The following is a 15,337-nucleotide window of genomic DNA, read 5'->3' on the forward strand; positions in this document are numbered from 1 at the left end:
CAGAGAAAAGATTGAGAGTTTTGGGAGAGAAAGAGAGTAAAAATTGCAAGAAAGCGTAAAGTGAAAATAGGAATTCAATGGGCTTTTATACTTTCTCGAATTAAAACGTAAATAAAATGATTAAATGATACTTTTAAATAAATTACAACCGTTTGAGAATAAAGAAAACTGTAGAAATTCTGAAAACTGCCTTTAATACAAATACATACAACAGTGCATATATGTATCAACGGTTAAGTAAACAAATCAACGGCTGTGACTCACTTAAAGTAACTGATATGACACTTCAACGGATGAGGTGAATAGTTATCCGTTGAAGATTAACACAGTTTTATCCGTTGAAGGATAAAATTACCAGAAATGTATTTGTCTTTCAACGGATAATAAACATCCATTGATAGAACAATTTTGGCTTTCAACGGATAGGGAATATCCATTGATAGAATAATCTTTACTTAAAGCCAACTTTGTTCTTAAGACAAATTCATTTCAGTCTTCAAAGAAGATTATAATGAGGACATGAATTTATGAATAATTAAGCATACCTAGCTCACTTACTAATCTTGTGAATGTTGATTCATCAAGTGGCTTGGTAAATATGTCTGCAATCTGCTTTTTACTTGGAATGAAATGAAGTTTCACTGTACCTTTCATCACATGTTCCCTTATGAAGTGGTACTTGATGTCAATATACTTGGTTCTTGAGTGCTGCACTGGATTTTCAGTAATGGCAATGGCACTTGTGTTGTCACAGAATATAGGAATTTTGTCAACAGTTAGTCCATAGTCAAATAGTTGATTTCTCATCCATAGTATCTGTGCACAACAACTATCAGCAGCAATGTACTCAGCTTCAACTATTGATGTTGAAACAGGATTTTGCTTCTTGCTGAACCATGACACAAGCCTATTCCCTAGAAATTGACAGGTGCCAGTTGTGCTTTTCCTGTCTATTTTGCAACCTACATAATCTGCATCTGAGTAGCCAATTAGATCAAAACCAGACTCTCTAGGGTACCAAATTCCCAGATTTGGGGTCCCTTTGAGATATCTGAAAATCCTTTTAATAGCCACTAAGTGAGACTCTTTAGGGTCAGCTTGAAATCTAGCACAGAGACATGTAGAAAACATTATATCAGGTCTACTAGCAGTTAAATATAAAAGTGAACCAACCATACCTCTATAACTTGAAATGTCTACAGACTTTTCAGCCTTGTTTAGTTCAAGCTTGGTGGCAGTGGCCATGAGAGTTTTTACAGATGAGCAATTCATTAAGTCAAACTTCTTTAAAAGATCATAAATATATTTAGTTTGACTAATGAAAATTCCACCACTAACTTGTTTAACTTGTAAACCAAGAAAAGAAGTTAGCTCTCCCATCATGCTCATTTCATATTTACTTTGCATTAACTTAGCAAACTTTTTACAAAGCTTATCATCTGTAGAACCAAATATAATATCATCTACATAAATTTGAACAAGTACTGTAGAGCTATTAACATTTCTAAAGAAAAGAGTTTTGTCAACGGTACCTTTTGTGAAGTGATTATCTAGAAGAAATTTTGACAAAGTCTCATACCAGGCTCTAGGTGCTTGTTTTAGTCCATAGAGTGCTTTCAACAGATAATACACATAGTCTGGAAAATTTGGATCTTCTAATCCTGGAGGTTGGTTTACATATACTTCTTCCTCCAATTCCCCATTCAGAAATGCACTCTTGACATCCATTTGATAGACCTTGAAATTGGCATGGGCTGCATAGGCTAGAAAGATTCTGATGGCTTCAAGTCTGGCAACTGGAGCAAATGTCTCATCAAAATCTATTCTCTCTTGTTGAGAATAGCCTTTAGCAACCAATCTGGCTTTATTCCTTATGACAATGCCATTTTCATCCAACTTGTTTCTGAATACCCATTTTGTGTCAATATAACTCTTGTTCTTTGGCTTGGGTACCAGCTTCCATACTTTGTTCCTTTCAAATTGGTTTAGCTCCTCTTGCATTGCTAAAATCCAATCTGGATCCAATAGAGCTTCTTCCACTCTTTTAGGTTCCTCCTGTGATAGAAAGCTACTATACAGATATTCATCTTGAGTAGCCCTTCTAGTTTGCACTTTAGATGTAACATCACCAATGATTAGTTCAAAAGGGTGATTCTTGGTCCATTTCCTTTAAGGTGGTAGATTAGCTCTAGATGAGGTTGCCTCAGTATTGTCATAATGTAAGATAGAATGTTGATTGGTTGAAACTCCCCCTGAGTTGCAGATCCTTTGAAAGGAATTGGGAGTTCTATCAACTGATGAAGTGAAATGATTATCCGTTGACAGACTATGATCAACGGATGCTTCATTATGAACTTCAACGGATGATGCACTTTGTCTTCCAACGGATGCTGCATTGCTTCTATCAACGGAAGCAGAATTATGACTTTCAACGGATACAGCATTTTGTGCATTATTCAAAGGCAGATTTTGAATTATTTTCATCATTCTCATCTTCACTATTATCACAATATATCTCAGTGTTGTCAAATTTGAGTCATTCATGATGTCCCTCATATGTTAGTCCATCAATCTTTTTATCATCAAACACAACATGCACAGATTCCATGATAATGTTGTTTCTTAGATTGTAGACTCCATATGATTTTCCAGAAGAATAACCAACAAATATTCCTTCATCAGCCTTTGCATCAAACTTCCCTTTGTGATCAGGTTGATTCCTTAGAATGTAACATTTGCAACCAAAGACATGCAGAAAGTTTAAAGTTGGTTTTCTTCTCTTGAACAATTGATAGGGAGTCATGCCTTTTGCCTGATTAATTAGAGAAATATTCTGAGTGTAACATGCACAATTAATAACCTCAGCCCAAAAGTATGTTGGGAGTTTTGACTCTTCAAGCATTGTTCTTGCAGCTTCAATTAGTGATCTGTTCTTCCTTTCCACCACACCATTTTGTTGTGGAGTCCTTGGAGCTGAGAACTCATGCATGATCCCATTTTCTTCACATAACAACTTCATGGTTGTATTCTTGAACTCGGTTCCATTGTCACTCCTGATATTCCTTACTTTGAAATCTGGATGATTGTTGACTTGCTCGATATGATTGATAATGATTTCACTAGCTTCATCCTTTGATCCAAGGAAATAAACCCATGAAAACTTTGAGAAATCATCTACAATCACTAGGCAATATCTTTTCCTTGAAATTGACAATACATTGACTGGTCCAAAAAGATCCATGTGTAGCAGTTGTAATGGTTCATCAATTCCAGATTCAGCTTCTTACTGAATGATGCTTTCTTTCGCTTTCCTTTCTGACAGGCATCACACAGTCCATCCCTTGTGAATTCCACTAGAGGAATTCCTCGATCATTCATTGTCTTGAAATTTAAATGGGATAGCTTCTTGTGCCATACCCAACTTTCATCTGGACTTGCTTTGCTGAGAAGACAAGTAATTCATTCTGAATCTGTAGAGTTGAAGTCAGCTAAGTACACATTCCATTTTCTAACTCCAGTTAGAACCACTTTGTTGTCCTTCTTACTTGTGACAACACAGGCTTCAGAATTGAAGGAAACAGTATTCCCTCTGTCACATAGTTGACTGATGCTAAATAGATTATGTTTGAGACCATCAACTAATGCAACTTCATCAATGATGACATTTTCTTTTGAAATCAAGCCATATCCCATATTGAACCCTTTGTTGTCATCTCTAAAGGTTATGCTAGGGCCAGCTCTCTCCTTGAACTCTGTGAGCAGGGTGAAATCTCCTGTCATGTGTCTTGAACAGCCACTGTCCAAGTACCATAGACTCCTTCTTTTTCCCTGCACACAATAAAATCAATCAAGTTGATTTTGGTACCCAAGTTTCCTTGGGTCCAGCCTTGTTAGTCTTTTTCCTAGACTTTATTCCTCCTGCATCTTTTGGCTTAGGTAACTTTGGGTCAACCTTGATCTTAGATGTAGTTGGTTGAAGTGTAGGGTTAGTCATAGAATCATTTAGCACATTTGATTGAATCTGATAAGGCATGGATTGTGTAAACATATTATTATATATAGGCATGTTGTATGGCATCTGAGGCATACTGAATGCAGTAAAATAAGGATTATTAACATATGGCATGTTTGTAAAATGTGCATGAGGATTCTGATGAGACATGACAGGCATAATATGCAGAGGTGACATAGACATGTTAGGCATGGAGGGAGTTAAAGGCATGGGAGCATTCTTAACAGATTTGCAGTTATCAGATAGATGATTAACACTTTTACAATGCACACAACTTTTTCTAGGAGCATATTTATCAGGTGTGTAATTGTTGTGTTTGTTAATCCCTACCTTCCCATTTCTATTAGATTTTCTTTTAGTTTTCTTTTTATTCTCAACCAATTTAAGCCTATTTTTCAGTTGATCTAACGTCATATGTTCTATATTCACCTTACTGGCATCTTTGGATGTGCTAGCTCCTTCTCTGACAAAGTTCTTGAAAGTTGAACCAACCTTCTTATTGAGATTATTCTTTTTAGAATCACTTGCCTGTTTTAATTGATGAGCTTTCAACGGATGCTCTTTTTCTTCCTTCAACGGATAACTTTCATCATCCGTTGATTTCACATCCGTTGACAATCCATCAATTAATTTTAACTCCTTTTTGTTTTGCTTCCAGGCATTCTCCCAGAATGATTCAATTCCCTGAACCTTGACAATCTTAGCACTAACATCCCTAGATGTTTTCCAGGCCTTGATTACCTCTTGCTCACTTTCTAAGTGTTTAGAAAGAATTTCTACTTTCTTAACAGCTTCTTCTAGTTCACTTTCAACAGTCAAGCATTTAATTTTAATCTTTTCAAGCTCAATTACCTGATTCTCTAACACAGCATTCCTATCACTTAAAAACAAATTATTCTCTTTGATTCTTGTGTTTTCTTTAGTTAGTGATTTAAGGGAAACACACAAATGATATAATTCATTTGACATATCATTTATGGCTTCATTGCATTCAATCTTAGAAAGCTGAGAGAGATCAGTAGTAATTACATGGTTGCTTGATGAACTAGTTTCATTTTCATCAGAATTAGCCATCAGGGCTAGGTTGACATATTCCATATCATCATCTTAATTGACTCCATCTACTGCCCAATCATCTTGAGTCAGAAAAGCTCTTTCCTTTTGTTTGCGCAAATCAAGATACTTCTTTTTGTAATCAACTTGCTCAAATTTCTTCTTATCAAAGGTTGGCTTTCTGCACTCATTGTCAAAGTGTCCACTAATGCCACAGTTATAATATTTGAACTTAGATTTGTCCACCATGTTTTTGTTTAACTTAGTGAATTTTGTATTTTTCCTGAATTTCATCTTTACAAACCTCCTGGACAGAAAAGCCAGATGTTCATCAACATCATCAGAGTCATCTTGACTAGAATTGTCTTCATCCTCAGCTACTTGCTCCTTTCCCTTGCTTGATTCTGATTTGCTTGTGCCAATTTTGAGACTTGGCATTGTCTTTTCCTCATTCCTGGCTTCAATCTTCTCATTGTCAGCTACAAGTGCAACTGATCCTCCTTTTCTCTTTCCCTTTTCCAACAGTTCATCTTGCTCCATCTCAAGTTCATATGTTTTCAAAATTCCATATAATCTTTCAAGTGTGAAGTCCTTATAATCTTGAGAATTTCTTAGAGAAACAGTCATAGGCTTCCATTCCTTTGGTAGAGACCTCAGAAATTTTAAATTGGAGTCCTTGACTTGGTACACTCTGCCATACAGCTTCAATCCATTCAACAGTTTTTGAAATCTGTTGAAGGTATCATTCAATGATTCTCCTTCTTCAAAATGAAAATATTCATACTATTGAATGAGAAGCTGCATTTTGTGTTCTCTAACTTGCTCAGTACCTTCACAGATAAGTTGCACAGTATCCCAAATTTCCTTAGCAGTTTGGTTGTTGATGACATGTCAAACATATCTTGATCTAGGCCATTAAACAGAATGTTCATGGCTTTCTTGTCCTTGTGAACCTCTTCAATATCTTCAACAGTCCATTCTGCTTTTGGCTTGGGAATAGACTGTCCAATAGCAACTGTTGCAGTAGCAGCTGTGGCCACCTTGTGAGGGATGTGATGACCATTTTCAATGCAGTTGATGTAGCTTTCATCTTGAGAGAGAAGATGTAAATGCATCTTCACTTTCCAGTGATGATAGTTATCTCTTTTGAGGATTGGAATCTTTACACCAATATCCTTCTTACTCATGATGTTAGCAGAATAGATCTGTAAACTCTTTGTATGTTAAGAGCTTGCTCTGATACCAATTGTTATTCCCAGTGAACTAACAATGAGATTTACAGAAGGGGGGTTGAATATAAATCTCAAAACTTTTTCAAGTTTTGAACAGTTTCTAGGCTATGTGGTTTGATGAACAAGTGTGTGTGAATTGCTTTCAGCTAATACAGACAGACATATATTCAAACACAAATGTAAAGAACACAACTGACTTAAAAACTTTTCTGGTGGATTTGTTGTTCCACTAGAGATGTGTTATTTCAGAAAATCCGTGATTTAAAAAATTAAATCACAGCTGCGTCCTAGTACAAACTAGATGATTTTATCTCTGGATTTTTCTAAACAGCTCTGGAAAATTCACAATCTAATTACTAGCTGCTACTTGGTTTATATATTACCAAGTTTACAAGTGAAGACAAAACTGTAAAATACAATTAAAAGATTCTTCACATGTTTCTTCTTCTTTTCTCTATCCAATGCAATTTAGGTTTAGCTATGAATCTTTGAATACTTTCTTGTTTGCACCAGAATGGAAATGCTGCATTTTCTTGATTCCTCCTAGAGGCTGCCACATTCCAGTTTGTCTTTGTCAACCCATGTGCTTCTGTCAGCTTATGAATTGTCACTATCAACTGCTATTTGAACTAAGCATCCGTTGAGGCTTTCATCCGTTGATGCTTTATCCGTTGAAGCTTTATCCGTTGAAGCTTTATCCATTGATGCATTAGCAGTTGAAGCTTTATCCGTTGAAGCACTCATCCGTCGATGGATGTTATCCGTTGAAGCTTTAGAGACATCCGTTGAAGCTTTTCTTCTCATCCGTTGAAGGCCTTTAATATCAATTGATACTACTTCACTTATACAAAATTACAAGGCATGAAATATTTACAATTAGCCCTCCTATTTGCATATCCACTAGTGGCCAACATGACTGATAATTTCCCACAACATCTAAGAATTACAACTTAAATACAGAGAATGAAATGTGCTACAATACTAAACTTATTTCTAAGTAAAGCTACTCCTTCAACGGATAGCCAAAATGGTCTTATCCGTTGAGGCTACAAACATTAGATTTCTACTTAAGTGTTTTGTTTAACTTATCATCAGTCTAATACATATATTCCTAACAACAATCTTCAAAGTCATCAGTACCTCCTAATTTTATCTTTGCAACCACACAGATCCAATCGGCATGTAACGGAGAAGGGCCATTGTAAACAAGATGATCGTAGATGACATCTTGACAATACCAATTACGTTCAGTACATTTTTTGCACGGACACTTCATTTGATCGCCATTTTTATAGATGGGAAATGCATTTTTCAAAAATGCTTTTATCCCTCTTATATACACTGGACTATATCTTGGAAAACCTATCCAAATGTAATACTCGTCCATTTTTACGAACCCTGTGACCTATTAATAAAGTCGATAAGAGATTCAACACTTTTGTAATTCTTAGTACATATTTTATCTAAATAGGTCATGTTCATACAGTGTTACCTACTCATTAATACTGTTTTAAATCATACAAAGTACTATAATTAGAGGAAAGTACGCTAATTATACAGTGTTACCTATCATACTATCATACTATAATTAGAGGAAAGTACTATCATACTATTTATATGGTTTTACCTATTCATTTTATCTAAACAGGTTCAGTACACTAATTCTACCATCCGCATTCATAATTCCAAATCAAAAGTACGCTAATTCTACCATCAAGAATTACACTCCCTCACCGTCATTCTTATCAGTTTAACAGTTTACACACAATCTTGAAAGAACAAGACTGGATACAATATAACATAATAACAAGTAATATAAATCCTCAAACTAAACCACATGGTGCGAAAAATATAAATTACTTATAAACCATAATATAACCAGTAACATAAATCCTCAAACTAACAAAACTTTCCCATATATAATCAATTATGCATACATTCACATACATACAATAACTAACAAATAATCTCAGAAAAAGCAGGAGCAATGAGTGCAGCTGCAAGTAAACATAATAAAAAAACATAACAAATTAATATAAAAAAACAGAATGCAGACTAAATCGAACCCAATAAAGACATGCGTGATGAAAACATTAAAAACATCCAAAATCAAAATCAAACATCAACCACAAACATCAAACACAAACATATCAAAATCAAACCCTAATTCGAATTCCCCTAAATCAACAAAAACCCTAAATCAAAAATTAGAAGCTTTTTAGAAATTACCTGTAAAAGCTTTTTAGAGCACACAAATCCAAAAGCCCCTAAATGAAAGCAAAACCAAAAGCCCCAAAGCGACAATGGTGCAGAAATTAAGAGTTTGAGAGAAGTTACTGAGAGTTTGAGCAGAAATTGCGACACAAAAGCGAGCGGAGGTGTGGTACAAATTGCGAAACTATAAATTGAGAGAGTTTTTCACTAAGAGAGTTTGAGAAATTGAAACTAAAAACTAAAATGGTACTTTTTCACCGAGAGAGTCGAAAGAAGGGGGAAATATTGAGAATTGGGGGGAAATTTTGGCCGCCCAAAAATTTGGCCTCGGTACTATAAACGTATATCTGTGTCTAAGTGCTTTTTCATTAAATTTATTTATTTACTATATAGTTAAAGTATAAGTTATGCAAATAAAAACACACCAACTAAGTTGGTGCAGTGGTTGTGAACATCTTTGTTTAAGTGGGAGGTCTTGGGTTCAATTCCCTTGGCTAGGAAACCTTCTTGAGAATTTTTTTTTAATATTACAATTAATATTAAGTGAGGTCACGTGGAACTCACATTATACGAAAGCACTCTCTGTCCGATCAGAGAGTGTTTCTGACCCGTCAGAGAGTGCTTCCAGATAAAATGGGTACCCACATGTTGGCCCAACACCCCCTCTTTTTGCATTTTATATTTTATTAAAAAATAAAAAAAATTGCATTTTTTATTTAATTGAATATTAAAATATAATTTCATTAATTAAAATATTTTATATTTTAATTTATTTTTTTCTTTAAGTACGTCGAAGGTCTTGAATTCGATTCTCCGGTCCCACAACAGAGCACCGCCACGCCAGCACTGTGGGTCCCACATGTGAGCCCCACTGTGCCACGTCAGTACTGGATGTGGGCCCCACAGTGCCACGCCAGCATTTTCTGTCCATGTCAGCATTTTTTTTATTTTTTTTAAAATATGTAATGCAACTCCAGTAACTCTAGTGTTGCTTGTTACACAATACTGTCAATAACTAGCAACAATAACTTAACTATAATGGAATGCTTATTCTACTCTATTGCAAAAAACCAAAAAATTTGTAGATAATGAAACGCTTTTGGTGCAACGCTTCTTAAAAGGCATTGCATTTGAGCACTTATGGCGTAGTGAAAGCTGTCCGATATATGGTAATGACACCGTTGCTAAATATTTAAGTCATAGTAAAAAAAATTGTTATTAAGGCCATCGTCGTTATTTGGCTGACCAGCACCCCTATAGGAGACAAAAGTTGGCTTTTAACGGTGAAAAAGAGTTCGGAGACCACGTCCACCCCTTTCTGGTGATGAAGTGTTAGCACAACAGGAACATATTAAATTTTCTTATGGCAAGGAAGTAAAGAAGTCCAAAAAGATTTATTGTCCGTGGAAGAAAAGTCTATTTTTTTGAGTTAGAATATTGGAACTTTTACCACGTTCGTCACTATCTCAATGTTATGCACATCGAGAATAATATGTGTGATAATCTGATGGGGACACTGTTAAATATGCGACAAAAGTCAAAAGAGAGCGAGGCATCTCGTCGTGATATTCTTGACATGGGTGTTAGGGCTGATTTAGCTCCACGAGTAGGAGAAAAGAAAACCTACTTGCCTCTTTTTGCTTTTACTTTATGAAAGGCTGAAAAAGAACAATGTTGTTGTCATTCTTGAATATGAAACTTCCGTATGGACATGCATTGAACTTTAAAAACTGCATGTCCATGGCTGATTTAAAGATTTGTGGGCTGAAGTCCCCTGACTGCCACATCTTCCTCCAACAGTTGCTCCCGGTTGTAATTCGATTCGTTCTTCCTAAACATGTTAGGGTCACAATAATACGATTGTGTTTCTTTCTCAACTCCTTGTGCAGCAAAGTAGTTGAAGCTTCGAAACTAGATAAACTGCAGTCATATGTTATATTGACCTTGTGTGAGCTTGAAAATTTTTTTCATGCCTCATTTTTTGATGTTGTCATACATCTCATAGTCCACTTGGTTTGGGAATTGCTTTTGTGTGGACCAGTGTGCTATAGGTGGATGTATATATTTGAACGGTTTAATAAAGTGATGAAGAGTTATGTTAGAAACCATTATCATCCGGAAGGTTGTATCACCGAAAGTTATCTTGGTGAGCAATCGGTAGAATTCTGCACCGAGTTTCTTAAAGAGAGTTGCAAAATAGATGGTGTTCCCAAAGACCAAGTCAGGCTTTCTGGTCCCTTATCCGTTGTGAAGATGAAGGAAGTCGATGAGAAAGAGCGAGATGTGGCACATTTAACTATCCTGTTAAACAATTTTGAAGTATTTCCTTATATAATGTAAGTTCAGTTTTCTTTCTTGTAAAACCATATCTTTTCAGTAAGTATTCTTATGAGTGAATATAAAACATGTTTTATCTCAGAAAGCATATGGAGTATCTTGAAGAAATTCATCGAGGAAAAAAAAAGAGTGTTCATTGGCTCATGGGAGAACATAATCGGCTGTTTGTTGATTGGTTTGAAAGAAAAGTTAGTTTCTCTTATTCTAACTTTTATTGTGAGTTTTATTTCATATAATTAATAAGTGGCTTATATGTAGTTAATGACAATGTGTGTAGGTTAGGAGTAAACTTAAGGAAAACCGTGCCGCTGTTTCAGAAATGATAAGGAGGTTGGCTGCCAAACCAACTTATTCTGTTTTGACATACGAAGGATATCTAGTTGATGGAGTTCGGTACTTCACAAAAGATCGTGATAAATCAAGGGTTGTTCAGAACAGTGGTGTTTCTTTAGTTGCTAAGACGGTTCAAGTTTGTAGTGCTAGGGATTTAAATCCGATCAAGAGTGATAAGACGTTCTATGGCATCATTCTAGAAATATGGGAGTTGGACTACCATGCTTTCAAAACACCTTTATTCTTGTGTAAATGGGCATTGAATGAGAGATGTATCAAAGTGGATGATCTTGGGTTCACACTTGTAGACTTTAGTCGACCAGGCAACAAGAAGGATAAATATGTTTCCGTTGATCAAGTAAAGCAAGTGTTTTATATCGAAGATTTGGTTGATGCTACCTGGTCCATTGTATTAAAATCCATGACTCGAGATGTGACGGCCTCAACCCCGGGGTCATGAATTGACGTCATCCATAACCAAATAACCAACATAATATAAACCATTTCACTGATAAAACATAATCACGACCCCTCTTACCAAGATCTTTTCCAGGTTAAAGTATGACTTAGGTTACAACTATTAAAACACTGACTTGCACAAACCACCCTGATACAACTAACTTAATACAACAACTCAATAGACCATCTTTTGTCCAACACAACTACCTCAGAGGAGTCCGACACGGAAGGAACTGGAAGTCTGCCACGACTACCACGGAAGAAATTCCTAGGTATTTGCAATCCATATATAAAACATTTTGTAAGGGTGAGCAATCAATTGCTCAGCAGTACCCCTATATGAATAATAATCAAAAATAGTTTATGATAAATATTTATAGGAACATAAATCATAAATCATTTATAGAAAAAAAGTAAAACATTTATAAACTTGATATCAACAACTAGCATGCTCCAAAAAACACTAACATCAATTATGTGCCGTGTAAATACAAGAGTCAAATTTTAGCATGCTATTTTAATTCTTAAATCATTTGTTCCATTACAGGAACCTAAAACCATTTGTCTCGTTACGGGCACCATAAAATCACTTGTTCCATTAGGGGAACCTAAAAATCACTTGTTCCGTTATGGGAACCTCAAAATCACTTGTTCCATTACGGGAACCTCAAAATCACTTGTTCCATTACGGGAACCTCAAAAACATGCTCAGATATAAAAGTATTGGATGATCCCTGGTGAGACAGCTGATCAGGCTATCTCCATAGGATAACTCTATATTGGCCATCCTATGAAACTTGTTCCGGAACTCAGAGACTAGCTAGGTCCCTGTCACGCTGGGATGGTGGTTATAATAGGATGCACAACCACTTCACCTCTTATGCTATCTTCCTGGCCGTTACGGGCCCTAGCTCACGCTCATCTAATTATCTGATCAACTTTATCCAGTTTTCCAAACCACTTACCTATCTCTTTTCAAAATAATTCTATCACAACACACTTTCCAAAACATTGTCATTTTTATTAAAAACTTAGAGATAAGTATTTTTAGAAGTTACTTTTCCCCCAAAACATAAGTTAACAAAACAATTTGAACACAGGGGTTACGTAACTTAAAATGTTCTGTTCCAATATCAAAATTTAAATCAATAATTATTCATATACTACCGAAACATAAAGATATAGTCAGGGGTACTTGCCTTGCAGAGCTTTACAAATATTATCGATTGACCTTGAGCCGCCTCGGACGCTCAAGCTTTATCGTCTAACCACTAGATCACCCTGGATTCGACTTTAACACTAAGGTCCTTCGATTGGAACCTTACTGAGCTCGTCGACTGCCCACTATGCTATCTTTAGACCAACGCCAACTCTTGGGCCTTCCGACTAGAACCTACAAAGTCGAAATACCCTAACTTAGACATTCGATTATGCTTGACATATCCTCTCTAACAATCTACCCGTACGTTAACAAAATATGACTTGTAACACACATTATTTTAATATATGCATCAGTTAGGGTTCACATTCTTGAAAATCGGTTCAGTGTTCGTCTTCAGAAAATACTTATACTCGTCATTGTACGAAATTAGGGTTATTGGTTTTGACAAAATAGTTGTTAGGTCACACACACACTGTAGAGGGGGTGAATACAGCGTATAGTACACTCAAATCGAACTTTTAGAACTTAAGTAACAGAAAACAAACTTTATTGAAACAATAAACTCTGTTACAGTATGGAACTGTTACCTCTCAGTGATGAACAAATATCACGAGAGCTGCTAGGTTTACAATGAATAATCTTCTCTAATAATGATAACACTTATAGTGTAAACCCTATGTCTGTGTTTATATACTACACAGTGACAAGATAATCGCTAATTGATATCGAATATAATTCTGCTTCCTAAAATATATCAATCAGATATCTATTCTTCCAAGTATTCCATTCTTTACGGAATTCCTTCTTCATGCATATCTCTTCTTATGTTTATCTTGATCTTCTTTCCTTTAATCAGCTACTGTCCTTATCTGATTATCCTTCAGCACTTAAGTTCTGATATTTATCTTCTGATGATTATCTCCTGATAACATAAGTACTGACATCCTTAAGTCCTGACTTCCAGTATAAGTACTGATCAACAGTTAAGTACTGATTTATCCTGTTCAAATAAGATCTGAAAGCTAAACATAAAACATATTAGCCATGACATTATCAAATATATCTAACAATCTCCCCCAACTTGTAAATTAACATAATATACAAGTTTAACAGATATTTGATGATGTCAAAAATATTAAGTACAAATGCATGAGAATTAGACTAGATAACTACAACTTAGAGTCCTTAAAGCTTTTACCAATTTCAACTTCTGATAACAACTTTAGTCTGTATAAATATCAGTATTTAAGCAGTTGTAGATCTTTGACTTGGCTTCATCATTTTCTAATCTCTCTGATGTCAGGAGTTGTTCTGAGATAGTTCTTCAACAAACATTTCTCAGCATATCTTAGTTCATCAGTCATTCTCCTTTTGACATCTTTAAGCTCTGCAGTATCTTCACCAGTTTGAAAGATTGCAGCTCTGAGATCATTGATCTTTGCTTTTCTCAACTCCAGATCTAGTCTTATGACATAAGCTTTGTCAGACTCCAGATTGAATTCAAGTCCCTTAATACCAAGATATGTTCTGATCTGTGCAGTATTAGGCTTCATATCAACAATATCACCATTGTGATCTCTGTACTTTGGAACATATATGTTGTCAGACTTAACAGAATAAAGCCTTTTCTGTCTCTGAATCTGTTCTTTTAAGTAGTTTACAGCAGTCTCTGTTATTCTGTCATCCACTTGAAGTAAGAAAAGTACATGCTCCAATTCTTCAAAATACTTCAATGGAATGGCATTTTGTCTTATATGATAAACCCTACCATCTGTCATGAAATACAACATGATGTATTCTTTCAAGTAGGTATGGTAAACCATCTGTACAGATTCCAGTTGATTCAATCTCTCAGGAGTTGCTCCAATACCTGCTTCACTCAAGGAAGTTGGATCATTGGTAGTGTTGTGTACTCTTCTTTCATCAGCACTTCCCAATCTAGTTTTATCTCTAGCTTCCTTTCCAGTAACTACTCTTGCTTCAAAACCACTTGCAGTAGTCTTCAAAGATTGAGTCTGTTTTGCTTTAGTGAATCTCGGTAAGAGTGTCTTTGATCTATTTTCTGATATCAAGTTAACTTGCGCTCTGTCAGAGGTTACTTGCTTCTTCTGAATATCAGAACTTACAATTTCTTGACTCTGAACAACTTGAGCCATGTCAGAGATTGTTTTAAGAACTTTTCTTGAAGTCAGAGCAAGATCATCCTTTTCATCAGTAATTTCTTCTTCCTCAGAAGGTACATAAACCTTGATAGGTTCACCAACCTTTTCTTTACCCTTGGATCTTGGATCTATCTGTGGTTGTGATCTAGCCAACGTTGCTTCAGTATGTGTCCTTTCTTTGATCACAATGCCTTTGAGTTTTGGAAGTGAATTTTTACCAGAAGCTTCAGATTTAGATGTGACTTTCTCTGATTTAAGTCTAGCTTCTTCTTCCTTTAAACTTTCCAAGTCCATTCCTGGATTTTCTTGAAGAAATAACTGTCTTGACATTTCCTCATCAAGATCTAGAAGTTCATCAGAACTTATCCTTTTA

This window comes from Apium graveolens, chromosome 1, assembly GCF_009905375.1.
Source record: "Apium graveolens cultivar Ventura chromosome 1, ASM990537v1, whole genome shotgun sequence".
In the NCBI taxonomy this organism is placed as follows: Eukaryota; Viridiplantae; Streptophyta; class Magnoliopsida; order Apiales; family Apiaceae; genus Apium; species Apium graveolens.